At 41.9% G+C, this 12,404-nt stretch overlaps 1 protein-coding gene across 5 annotated transcripts in view; it reads right to left on the bottom strand.

The window, feature by feature from the left end:
* Positions 1-4,600, bottom strand: part of LOC108935228 (voltage-dependent R-type calcium channel subunit alpha-1E-like) — a 98,818-nt gene extending 94,218 nt beyond the window's left edge. For all 5 annotated transcript variants that reach the window (XM_018753663.2, XM_018753662.2, XM_018753667.2 and 2 more), the window contains exon 1: positions 4,498-4,600. The gene's annotated coding sequence lies outside the window, so the exon portion shown is untranslated. The remainder of the gene's footprint in view (positions 1-4,497) is intronic.
* Positions 4,601-12,404: the final 7,804 nt, after the last annotated feature.

The raw sequence follows: 12,404 nt of genomic DNA, 5'->3' as shown, positions 1-12,404 counted from the left end.
GGTGTCACAACGGAAGGAAGCCGTCGGACCCAAGTGCGGCGCATCGGGGTTCAAAAGGGGAATCCAAGGGTAGACGATGCACAAACGTTACCAGGGGGACAATCCGAAAGCCGTAATCCGTGAGACAAGCAGGAATTCGTGGAAACCGAGAGATCCAGAGAAAAAAGGGAAAGGAGACGGGAGAATAGGGTTGAGAACGGATGGAACAGGAAAGGTAAGGAATCAAGAAGCACACTAGAGCGATGATCAATGCTGAACAAGATTCCGCATTTGAGTGTGCTCCAGAGCGCCCTTTTATGCGGTCGTTCCCTGATCCGCCGCAGGTGATCCTTGTTGCGCCGAGGAGGGAGTGATAGACAGCAGCTCTAACCACTGTGCCCTAAACATAGATGGTACAGCTAAACAACAATTACTAAAATAAATACACTAAGGTTTAAACAGATATATACCCAGCATTCCAGGAACATCAAGAAAGCATGAAACTTACACCGATTAGACAAAACATTAAAACCACCTGCCTAACAAAGTCCTGTAAGTTGCGAGATGGGGCCTCCATGAATTGGACTTATTTTTCCAGCACATCCCACAGACACTCGATCGCATTGAGATCTGGGGAATTTGGAGACCAAGTGAGCAGCTTGAACTCTTTGTCATGTTTCTCATTCCTAAACAATTTTTGCAGTGCGGTAGGACCACTGCCATCAGGGAATACTGTTGCCATGAAGGGATGTACATGGTCTGCAACAATCTTTAGGTAGGTGGTACATGTCAAAGTAACATCCACATGAATGCCAGGACCCAACGCTTCCCAGCAGATCATTGCCCAGAGCATCACGCTGCCTCCGGCCGTCCACATGATCTAAAAGAAAACGTGATTGATCAGACCAGGCCACCTTCTTCCATTGCTCCATAGTCCAGTTCTGATGCTCACGTGCCCATTGTAGGCGCTTTCGGTGGTGGACAGGGGTCAGCATGGGCACTCTGGCCAATCTGCGGTTATGCAGTCCCATACGAGGCAACCTGCGATGCACTGTGTGTCCTGACACCTTTCTATGATGGCCAGCATTAAGGTTTTCAGGAATTTGTGCTACAGTAGCTCTTCTGTGGGATCGGACCAGGCGGCAGACGGGCTAGCCTTCGCTCCCCATACACATAAATGAGCCTTGAATGCCCATGACCCTGTCGCCTGTTAACCGGTTGTCCTTCCTTGGAATACTTTTGGTCGGTACTAACCACTGCATACCGGAACACCCCACAAGACCTACAGTTTTGGAGATGCTCTGACCCAGTCGTCTAGTCATCACAATTTGGCCCTTATCAAAGTCGCTCAGATCCTGACGCTTGCCCATTTTTTCTGCTTCCAACATATGAAATTCAAGAACTGAATGTTCATTTGCTGCCTAATATATCCCACCCCTTGACAGGTGCCATTGTAACAAGATAATCAATGTTATTCACTTTACCTATCAGTGGTTTTAATGTTGTGGCTGATCGGTGTATACTTTAATGAGATTCTTATTATCTTATAATGGCTGTAATGAAAGGTGATATTCATCATTCAAAATATTCATCCTTAAACCTCAGTTTTAAGTGACTTAACTATGTCACTGGTATTCCTCTGGTTGCTATGCACTTTGCTAAGCTACGAGTAGAAAAAAAAAAACGGTTTCATTAAACCAGCTCGGAGGGCCGCTAGACACAGGGTACGTACAAGGCCACTTCCACTCAATGGTACCTGAAAAATGCTCTGCGAAGAGCTGGAAGGAGGGCCATATGACTCACCCTGGGCTGGACTCTTGAGCCCCGAAGCTGTATTCCAACAGACAGACAACAGACAAGAAATCCTCACCCTCCTTCAAGGTCAGTCCTTACTACACTGTTAAAAGCTGTTTCAAATGGGGTTTGGAAACTCTAGTTGTGTTTCAGTCATTTTTTTCATAGAGCTATTGTAGAACCATTGCCACCACCATCAGTGTCTTCACGACTCTCTCAATGGTGTCTGTAAAGCGGAAGACAATTTGTAAAGCATGACTTTGGACATCAGACATGACGAAAGCCAACAAAAAGAGATATTAGACTAAATCAACGAGGAACACGGATCTGATACTTGTCTCCATGACAACAAAGACTGCTTCCTGCTTCTGTACCGGTTAAAAGTTAATATCCAGAGCCTCCAATTACAGCTGGATCCCCACTGCTACTTCAGATAGAATCAAAATGCATCCATATGCATGCATTACAGCATTATATCCATTAGCAAGTATTTCAAATGTTTCTCAACAAAAATGGTCTCTGGTATTTTTATATGTACATTTGCACAAAGTACAGGAATTACTATGCAAAAGTACTGTGGCACCTTACATAGTCTTTGAAAATGCCATTTAACCCTGCTGATATTACTACTTGTTGAATATTTCCTGTCATAACTCTGAAAATGACCAGTTTTATTACATTCAAACAGCACAGCTTTCTTTATAGCATCAATACCGAAACTTACCGATACCTAATTAAGCAGTGTTTAATTGGATTAAAATCAACACCAGTCTACAGTTAAGTCCATAACACTGGCTGCATAAATTTTATTTTGCCAGCAAAGAAACCTACTAGGATAACAGTTAATTTATTGAAATGGCTGTCCACCATTCCTAAGCAATTGAGGTTAACGTTATTTACACATTTAAAGAACCTCGCTCCTAGGTATAAAAGTAAGGACCCTTTCTTTAATGCCAGTAGGCAACCTTTGTGGTCTAATCTGAAAGTGATTTATGTTGAATAACATGTTGAATATCAAAGTCGTGTTGTGACTGACCTCAGCATTAGCAGCGTGTTTTACAATAAATGTCAAATTTTGGGGGGGGGGGGGGGGGGGGGGGGGGGGGGGCATTAAATAGGTTTAAAAAATCTTTAAAAAAAAATTGGTGGTGCAGTGGGTTGGACCGGGTCCTGCTCTCTGGTGGGTCTGGGGTTAAAGTCCCGCTTGGGGTGCCTTGCGACGGACTGCCGTCCCATCCTGGGTGTGTCCTCTCCCCCCTCCAGCCTTACACCCTGTGTTGCCAGGTTAGGCTCCGGCTCCCCACGACCCTGTATGGGACAAGCGGTCAAGATGATGTGTGTGTGTGTGTGTGTGTGTGTGGTACTGGCAAGTACTTGGATAAAGCTCAGATGTGGATGGCACAGTGGCTTGGTGGGTTGTACTGGCACCTCACACTCCTGGGCTGTGGTGTTGGATGTGAGTTTGAATCCATCTCACTCTATGCAAAGTTTGCACGTTCCCCCTGTGTTTGTATGGGTTTCCTCCTGGTACTCTGATTCCCTCACACAGTCCAAAGACATGTCTTCCAGGTGGAGACTGGTGACTGTAAATTTCTCATACTGTGTGTATGACTGTGTGTGATTGCCCTGCCATAGACTAGTATCCCAACAAGGGTGTACCCTGCCTTGTATCCTTTGCTTCTGGGATAAACGCTGGGCATTCAACACTCTGAACTGGACAAACTGTTATTGATAATGGATGAATAATAACTGTTACTAAAGATGGCCTATAAAGATGTCTGCTCTGTTATTACAACATGAATTCAACAAAACAGCTCCTACTTGTCATTTTGTTCAATGGGACCTAAGAATAAACTCACCTGCACAAAGTCACCTTGAACGGCAGGGCGAAGTTGAGGTTCTGTGCAGTACCGGCCTACTTTTCTTGCCACACATCCACTATCACTTTGAGATAAAAACTTCAGTTTCAAACGGGGACCACCCAGAATGGACCCATTTCAATCCAGTAAATTGTAACTTAATATGATTAGTGAAAGTTGAGGTGAAAGCGCAAGGCTGGATGGACAGCTTCTCCGGGCTCATTCTGTACACATCTTTACCCAGACACTCATACTAAAATAGCACAATGCAGGGTTTAGAAAAGTTTTTTTTTTTTTCCCTTTAACTTTTACGCTTATTAAGTTGAAGAGATGCGAATCCCGACAAACACGTGTTTACAATCGTTTTTTTTTTCCACCGCAGGGAATCCAGTGAAGGCGCCCAGAGTAACGTTGTTGTTGTACAAACAGAGTAGCGCAAAACGCACAGAATACAGTGTTTTAGCCGCACACAATAAATGCTGTCGCGTTTATTATTATTATTTATTTAAAAACGAACTGTCCTTTTCCCCCACGGGTCTGTCTGTCTGTCTGTCTCTCTGCATCCTCGGCGCTCAGAAATCAAACGGAGGAAAACTCCTGTTTTCACGCGGAAAAAAAGCCTGCGAAAGTGGATGCGCTCCGCAGGGCAAGGCAGCGAATATTAATTTAGATTAATACCCAAGTAGTATGAGATATAATGAATAGAGATTATGAAAATGGTGTGAAGCAGCGCAGGCGACATGATCATGACAGTTGAGAACGTAGGGAAATAGGCGGGAGGAGGAGGAGAAGAGCACGAACACGGACGAGTAGACACGGAAAAAAAAGCGGTGCAAATAGTATTTGAAATAGGGAAATGTTTTACCAAGAAGTGCTGCCGCTCGTTTGTCCATCATGTCCATCATGTCCATGTTGCCGGTTCTGTTCTGGCGCGCGACTCCGTGTTTCGCCGCGTTCGCCTCGGTGTCAGAGCCGGGAGAGGGACAGGCGGCCAACTGCCGCGGGCTGCGGGGGCAAACTGCACGAGACACACACACACGCACACACACACACACACACACACACACACACACAGGCCAGGGGGACCGCGAGGGACCCGCCGCGATCCGGTGTCACGCGAGTGAAAAATAAAGCAGTTTATTAACCATTATTATTTCGTCAGTCAGTCGCTCACAGAACCGGCGGCGCGCGAGCGGCGAGCTTTTTGGCGCGATAATGCCGGCCGGCTGCAGTCGGCACTGTGCTTCTGTACCATGTTTCTCACCCTAATTCGCCAGACTCGGCGAGGACTGGGAGCCACTTGCTGCCCCTAGAAGAATGGTTTTACGAATTAAACACACACACACACACACACACACACACACAATGAGGGTAAATGCTTATCAAACGTGGAGAAAGTACAGAACTCCATCGTAGTGGGACTGGGTGAAGCAACAGGAAGAAAGGACTCACCTGAAAACCCTTGTTAGCTGTAAGGAGCGATATTTACGATATTAATTAGTTACAAAACAAATGTTTCCATAGACTGGCGTTAGTACTAAATATTACAAATCGGGCAGCAAATAAAGTATGGGACGGTAACAGTATGGGACAGTCAGTCATCTAAATGGTGTAACAATATATAACAGACTGGTAGAGAAAGCTTAAAAATAAAATAACTGGCTAACAGAAGGGTTTAGTAACCTTGAAATGGCGGGTTAATAGAGAGATATAGTAGGCTTAAAATGGTATAATGGGATAACAGAATTGTATGGAAAAATGTTGTAACATACAAAGAGAATGGAATAAGAGGCAAACAGGATGGTGCAGTAAGCTAATGGAATGGTATCATAGTACAAAAGAACTAATGGTATGGTATGGTATGGTATGGTAAGCATGTTGTAAACTAGGTTATGTTATTGCTGAAAGCATGTTGTGTGTGTTAAACATCCTTAGCCCTGGTCTTGAGGGATCCCTGTCTATATTGGTTCTTGTTCCATCTAAACTTCATTTTGAAATGAAGAAATTTGCTTTAATGATTTACGCATTTATATAGCAAAGTGCTCTTACTCTATCAATTCAAGGTGAGTACCTTGATCAAGGGTTCTACAGCACGAGTGGAATTCAAACCCAGAACCTTCAGATGGGAAGATAACAACCACAGCTGCTACACTTCCTACGGTGACCGCTCTGATCTGTTCCACACCACCCTCAGTCTATTCTCTTATGATTTAGTAAATAATCTCAGTTAAATCAAAGACTATTTGGTTTCGAGGTTGCTGATTTAGAGTAATATATTCATGGAACTTTCAAAGTTTAGGCATATGATGCGTGCAAACATCTCAATAACAGTCATCGCAAAACATCTATATTCTGTAACTGACAAGATTCAATACCTTCATCGGTCAGATTCATAATAAAGAATTTGATAAGAAAAAAATGCAAGGTCCTCTAGAATGATGGCCAAGAACCACTGGATAAATAAACTGTAGAATTGTAAATAGTTTTTTCAACAAAGTAAAATATGTAATCAGTTTCACTGTAGGTTGTCTAGTCAAATCATAATTTTGCTAGTTTATGTAGTAGCATATGTGAACTCTTGCTGTTCTAGAAAAGGGAGCTGACTTAAAACCTTTCAGAAAAAATTTCTTGCCTAACTGTAACATGTGAAAAGAACTAAGCAAATCCTGTTAAATAAAATAATCAGAAACTTAAATACACTTATACAAAAACGATCACAGACTACTAATAAGGAGCCACATAAGTTTAATGTAATAGTATTATGTGCATTATTTGTAATACTGTCATCCGTCCATATACTTTAAACGACCATCAGGATTAGTAAAAATTGTAGTTCTTCATGTAAAAGGTTTATCCAGAATAAAAGAATTCAGATTTAGCATAATTATATGTCAACTGCATGCTTTGCTCCAAGTAAACTAATGAGTTCCACATTCCAACGGCTGCAGTAAGCACAGTGGTCACCAACCTTTATCTTGACTATCCAAAGCAAATTCAGGTTTTTGTTACAGCCGCGATGAAATGAATTGAATTTATTTAATTATGCCTCTAATGAAAGTACGTAATCTAACTTCTTTAGTCAAAAAGTGGTTAAAGTCAATTGTAATACGTAGCAAGGCATACTGTAGGTTGTACGAAAAGCCTGCATATACTGCCATCTCCAAAGGGAGAGCTGGCAACCAAGGCTGTAGGCCAGCATGCCATTAACAGATTCCTGATGCTGTTTTCATGTCAAACTCAATACTGACAAGGGCATATAAGAATGTGTCTCTGGATGCCTTGTCGTCTGCATTGCTATTGATGGCAGTCATTCACAGCCTGAAACAATGAACACCAAGAGGTCCCTGTGTGCTTTTTTGAGATACTGGTGCTAAGCAGCACAAGTTTCATGTCACAAATATTTCAGCTTGATGGAATACCTGTCTGCATGCATAACCTCTTTAAATTATCACTACATTAAGTAACACAGTGTTCTGCACCTTGCTACTCAAGAGTAACTGAAGCAGCTTTGTGTAACACCAGGCACATAACACCAATGAACAACTGTCTGCTAATTTGTGATGAAATATCCAGTGGTATAAAAAGGTAAAGTTATGACCTGTGTAGGGTGAAGCAGATCATTTGTAATTGCTTCTATCTGTTCTCTGAGCAATTTTGAATAATTATGTGGCTTGTACACATCTGACAGTTGCTCTGAAAGAAACAAGCAATAACAGTTACCCATAATGATGTCCTGATGTGACCCACAGACACACAATCACTGCTGCTTCTAAAAATGAAATTTGTAATGAGTCATTAACTGAATTAATTAATGAATTCCCCCAAACTGTGTTAAAGGGAAACCAGAGAATATGTTTCTCTGCCTTGTTCTTCCCACTTCTATGAATTATGTACATCTGGATGGTAAACCTGTTAACAGTGAATGTATAGATAGTGAACAAGTGAACAAGGAGAATGTGTGAACAATGTACTTTATATGCGTATGTTGAGCACATGGACAATGAACATGTGGAAGGTGAACATGGAGATCATTAGGAGAATTTTATGCAGGTCCTCACTAGAAATATAAATAAACATTCCATGATGTAACATTACATAATTTCACATTACGTTCCAAGTGTACCTCTATTGCCTTTTGCTAGTAATTGCTTGTTTTGTCACAAATTTTGATTGAATTTAAAAGTACACAAATACATATAATTGAAATAAAATCAAAAATCTATTAATATTAACTATGTTTTCAAGCAAGGGGGCATGGTGGCGCAGTGGGTTGGACCGGGTCCTGCTCTCCAGTGGGTCTGGGGCTCGAATCCCACTTGGGGTGTCTTGTGATGGACTGGTGTCCCATCCTGGGTGTGTGCCCTCCCCCCTCTAGCCTTACGCCCTGTGTTGCCGGGTTAGACTCCGGTTCCCCGCGACCCCGCATGGGACAAGCGGTTCAGAAAATGTGTGCATGTGTGTTTTCAAACATGTCATCTTCTGTGCTAACTCATAAGCATATATAAAAATAACGCACAATTGTATACTATTGCAACCGCAACAGAATTCTGTAGAAGGACCCATGTTACAGTTAGGCAAGAAATTTTTTTCTAAAAGGTTTTAAGTCAGCTCCCTTTTCTAGAATAGCAAGAGTTCACACGTGCTACTACATAAACTAGCAAAATTATGGTTTGACTAGACAACCTACAGTGAAACTGATTACCAATATAAAAAGTGATTTCAAATGACCTCAGAAAAAGCTGCCGAAGCTCATAACACTGGAAAGAGTTACAAAAGGATGTTTAAAGACTTGGGCCTCCATCGGCATACAGTCAGGCAGTTCGTTTACAAATGGAAGAAATTCAGCTCCATTGGTGTTGAGGATTTGCAGACATCACTTGCATGTGAAAATGTCTCTGTTCATGTGTTTACCACAAGGAAAACACTGAAAAAGAGTGCTGTTCATAGGGCATTACCACTGAGAAAATCACTGCTCTCCAAAACCACAGTGCTGCCCTTCCCAAGTTTGCTAAAAGTCATCTGCTGTTCCACAGCATTGCTAGAACAATGTTCTGTGAACAGATGGAACAGAACGTTAACTTTGTTTGTAAATATACACCACATTATTGTGTTTGGAGAATAAAATAACACTAAATAGCGACACCAAAACTTATCTGAGCTGTGAATCGAGGTGGTGGAAATATAACGGTGTTGGGCTGCTTTACAACTTGGATGGCTTGAATATTGAGGAACCAGTGAATGCCAGGTTGCATCAGGAAATTCAACAGCGGCATGTCAGGGCATCTGTCTGTAACTTAAAACTTGAAAGAAGTTCAATCCTGTAACAATGAATCAAAAAAGGTAAATCAACAACAAAGTGGCTGAAACAGATGAAATTCATACTCGAGAACGGCCAAGTCAGAGAGCTAAATAGCAGTGGGTGCTCTGAGACAGGCCATTCAAGCCAGGGATCTCAAATTAGACATGAACTCAAACAGTCTTGCACAGAAGAATGCCTACAAATAGCTGCTAACCACTCTGCAGGTCTGATCAGCAGCTGCAGAAAGTGTTTATTGAGGTTATTGCTAATGAAGAGGTGCGTTTACTCTTTCTGTAAAAAACTGTGATCGTTTAAACCATTTGTTCAATGAAGGTATGGCAATGTAAAATCTGTGTTTCGCATAACACCGTCGATTTATCATTATGACTTCGATGAAGATCACGTAACATTTCAGGAGGGGGGTCACAAACTTTTTCTCACAAGAGTGAGTTCTTGTTTCATGGTATCCCATATTACAAAGATCCCATATTCTTCCATAACTGACCTCAATCTCATATACAGAAAGCAAGAGGGACTTGCTAAGAAAACAGAATTTTGAATGATGTCCTGATATGTGTGCACTTCATTATTGGGATAAAGAAACTTCTGAAGTATTTATGTCCTTAGAGAAGCAGAATGGAAATGTGAAAGACTTGCTCTTGCTCTGAATATTAAAACTGTTAAATGTAGGAGAGACAGTATTTGAAACTTAGAAACATTACTCCTATGGCGAACATTATAAGCTGTTCTTCTTCTTCCAAACTGTAAGGAGTCTGACATAATATTCCCTTTCTAAGGTAAACATTCCTATGACTTTTTCCTTCAAAACTTTGTAATGTGATGTTTCACAACAGTGGCTTCCATCTGAGGATTACAGTTAACGCGTGCATGTTATATTTCTCAGTTTCATGTAGTTGACTTTTATGGCGGTTAAGTACTTTCACATGCAAATTCGATCTTCCAAATTTTCATTTCTGTCTTGGTGAACTGAAAATGAACCACCAAGAATATTCATACATCTACATTATACCAGACAGCATATATGTATACAGTGAATGAATGTACTCCATCCCCTATACAACACTGCTAAAGGATGAAAAACTGTTAACTTGTGTATTTCATGAATAATCTTTACATTTATCGGCACTAATGTTTTATAATTACATTTATTGTCAATGAGATTTTACTATATGAGAATAAGTTTATTATTTTGTGCTTACATCATACTTCATTCTGTTAAAATTAGTTTTTTATTAATGTTCATATTATATAAGAATGTTTTATGACCATGTTATTACACATTATTATATTAACAATCACATTCGGTATATTTCTTTTCCTTTAGTTTAATAAAAAAGTGGTTTGACAGATGTGTTTGAATAGTATTTCAGGAACTGCTTTGCTTCGGCCTCAACCTGAGAAAGGAGATGGCAACGGGCCAGGGACATTGGGGTCATACACAGGAAAAAAGCCTGTGGCTCCAAAAGCCGAATACAGGTGGTCCCCGATTTACGATGGGGTTACATTCTGCGAAACCCATCATAAGTCGAAAATATCGTAAGTCGAAAATGCATTTAATACACCTAATACACACCTCTGCGTGGCAGACCGGGAGATGTGGATCGCTGTCACTGCCCAGCATCGCAAGAGAGTATCGCACAGTATATTGATTGCCCGAGAAAAAATCAAAATTCAACGTATGGTTTCTATTGAATGTCTATCGCCAGCTCACCATTAAAGTCGAACCATCGTAAGTCGAGTATTCGTAAATTGGGGACCACCTGTAATTGGAAACAATTGATCACCTTGCAGTTTGGGCTTTTCTGATGAGTAGGAGAGACCAGTCTTTTGTCCCATATTTTCATGAATCCCTTGGCTAGTGCTGGCTCGTAGTGATTCAAAGTCGGTCCCGGAGACATAGGGTGCGCAGCGAGGTACCTTCTGGATGAGCCACTAGTCCATCACAGGACAATCACACACTCTCGTTCACTCGGATATAAACCCAAGTGAGCGCAGAGAGAACATGCAAAACTATCATAAGCTGAGCCATACTGGAACAATATCCGGACCCAGAGTCCAGGAGCTGTGAGGCACCAGTGCTACCTGTGGCACTGTCATCCTACACGGTTCTGCGTTACCAAAGAGTAAATTTTCTCGAGGATTGGCACCCCTGGCAATACTGCGTCTAACACATCCGGCCTCGAATTTCAAGCTCTGAGCTGACAGCATGACACCCGGAGCAGCACCAAACAGAGGCTTCAGCCCCTCACTTTCAATCAGCTTTTGCTCCTGTGTTATTTTACATCAAAATAACACCTCATTCCATGTTCATCCATACACACAAGTCTGTCTCTCCTTACGTCACGTACTCTGTATCCTGGGATTTTTGACAGCATTGGGGAAAGGTTTCGAGAGGATCCGTCTTCGCCATAACGTTTGACAAATGTGACCATCTGTGCTCAGTCTTGTTTCCATGGACACTCTCCAAGCTTTAATTAACCAAGAGGCATGGAGTTCTTCGCACTGTTGCTGAAAATGGTGAACTTCTGCTACTATTGTAAACAGTCCGTACCAGAACGGAATTGAACAGCTGGAATGTTAATCATTGAGACCTCCAACATGAAGGGGTGACAAAACAAGGAGTCTGTCAAGCCTGTTCTTCTCAGACAATTTTATGTGTTATCGAAGGTTATTGTACTGGTTATTATTTGCTTCAATCGTCAGCTACCTTAGTTAGCAGTTAATATTTTTGATATCAGCATCTTTTCTTATGTGTTGGATGGCAAGACCAGAACCCAGGGCCAATAGATCAGTGGACAAATCATCTGTAACAGAGATGCTTCTAAATAGCCTCGGAGTCCTACGCAGGAGCATTCCAGTCACACCTGTTTCTCACATCTGTGGTCAGTGAACTTGTGAACAGCAGCCATGTGGCGTGTGAAGAGCATGGCAATGATGTTCCATCAGCCCGAAATGGCAATATTTTCACAGAAAAAATACCAATTTGATTGGCAGAAGGTTCTCCTTGAAAATGCCAGTCTTCAGACTCAGCTGTGAAAACCTGAGCTCATAATTTGCTCATGATTTTTTTTTTTATGTGGAAACTGTGCTCTTGTTTATAATGGTACGGTGAAGCAATACAGTAAAAAGACCTCAAGACCACTATGGACACTAAGGTAGAGAATGCAGAAAATCAGCGTATTGCACGAAAAATGTAAGGAATAGAAGAACAAAATAAAACTAAAGGGTTAATAAGAGCAGCCACACCAAATGCAATATTATAACACACACACACACAGACTGAAACTGCTTATCCCAAGTGGGGTTGCTGCGAACCAGAGCCTAACCTGGCAACACAGGGTGTAGGGCTGGAGGGGGAGGGGACACACACACAGGATGGGACTCCAGTCCGTCGCAAGGGACCCCAAGCAGGACTTGAACCCCAGACCCACCAGAGAGCAGTTCCCCCATAC

Source organism: Scleropages formosus, chromosome 3, assembly GCF_900964775.1.
Source record: "Scleropages formosus chromosome 3, fSclFor1.1, whole genome shotgun sequence".
NCBI classification, from domain to species: Eukaryota; Metazoa; Chordata; class Actinopteri; order Osteoglossiformes; family Osteoglossidae; genus Scleropages; species Scleropages formosus.
Note: the sequence above shows the minus strand (reverse complement) of the source record. Positions and strands in the feature narration are given on the sequence as shown.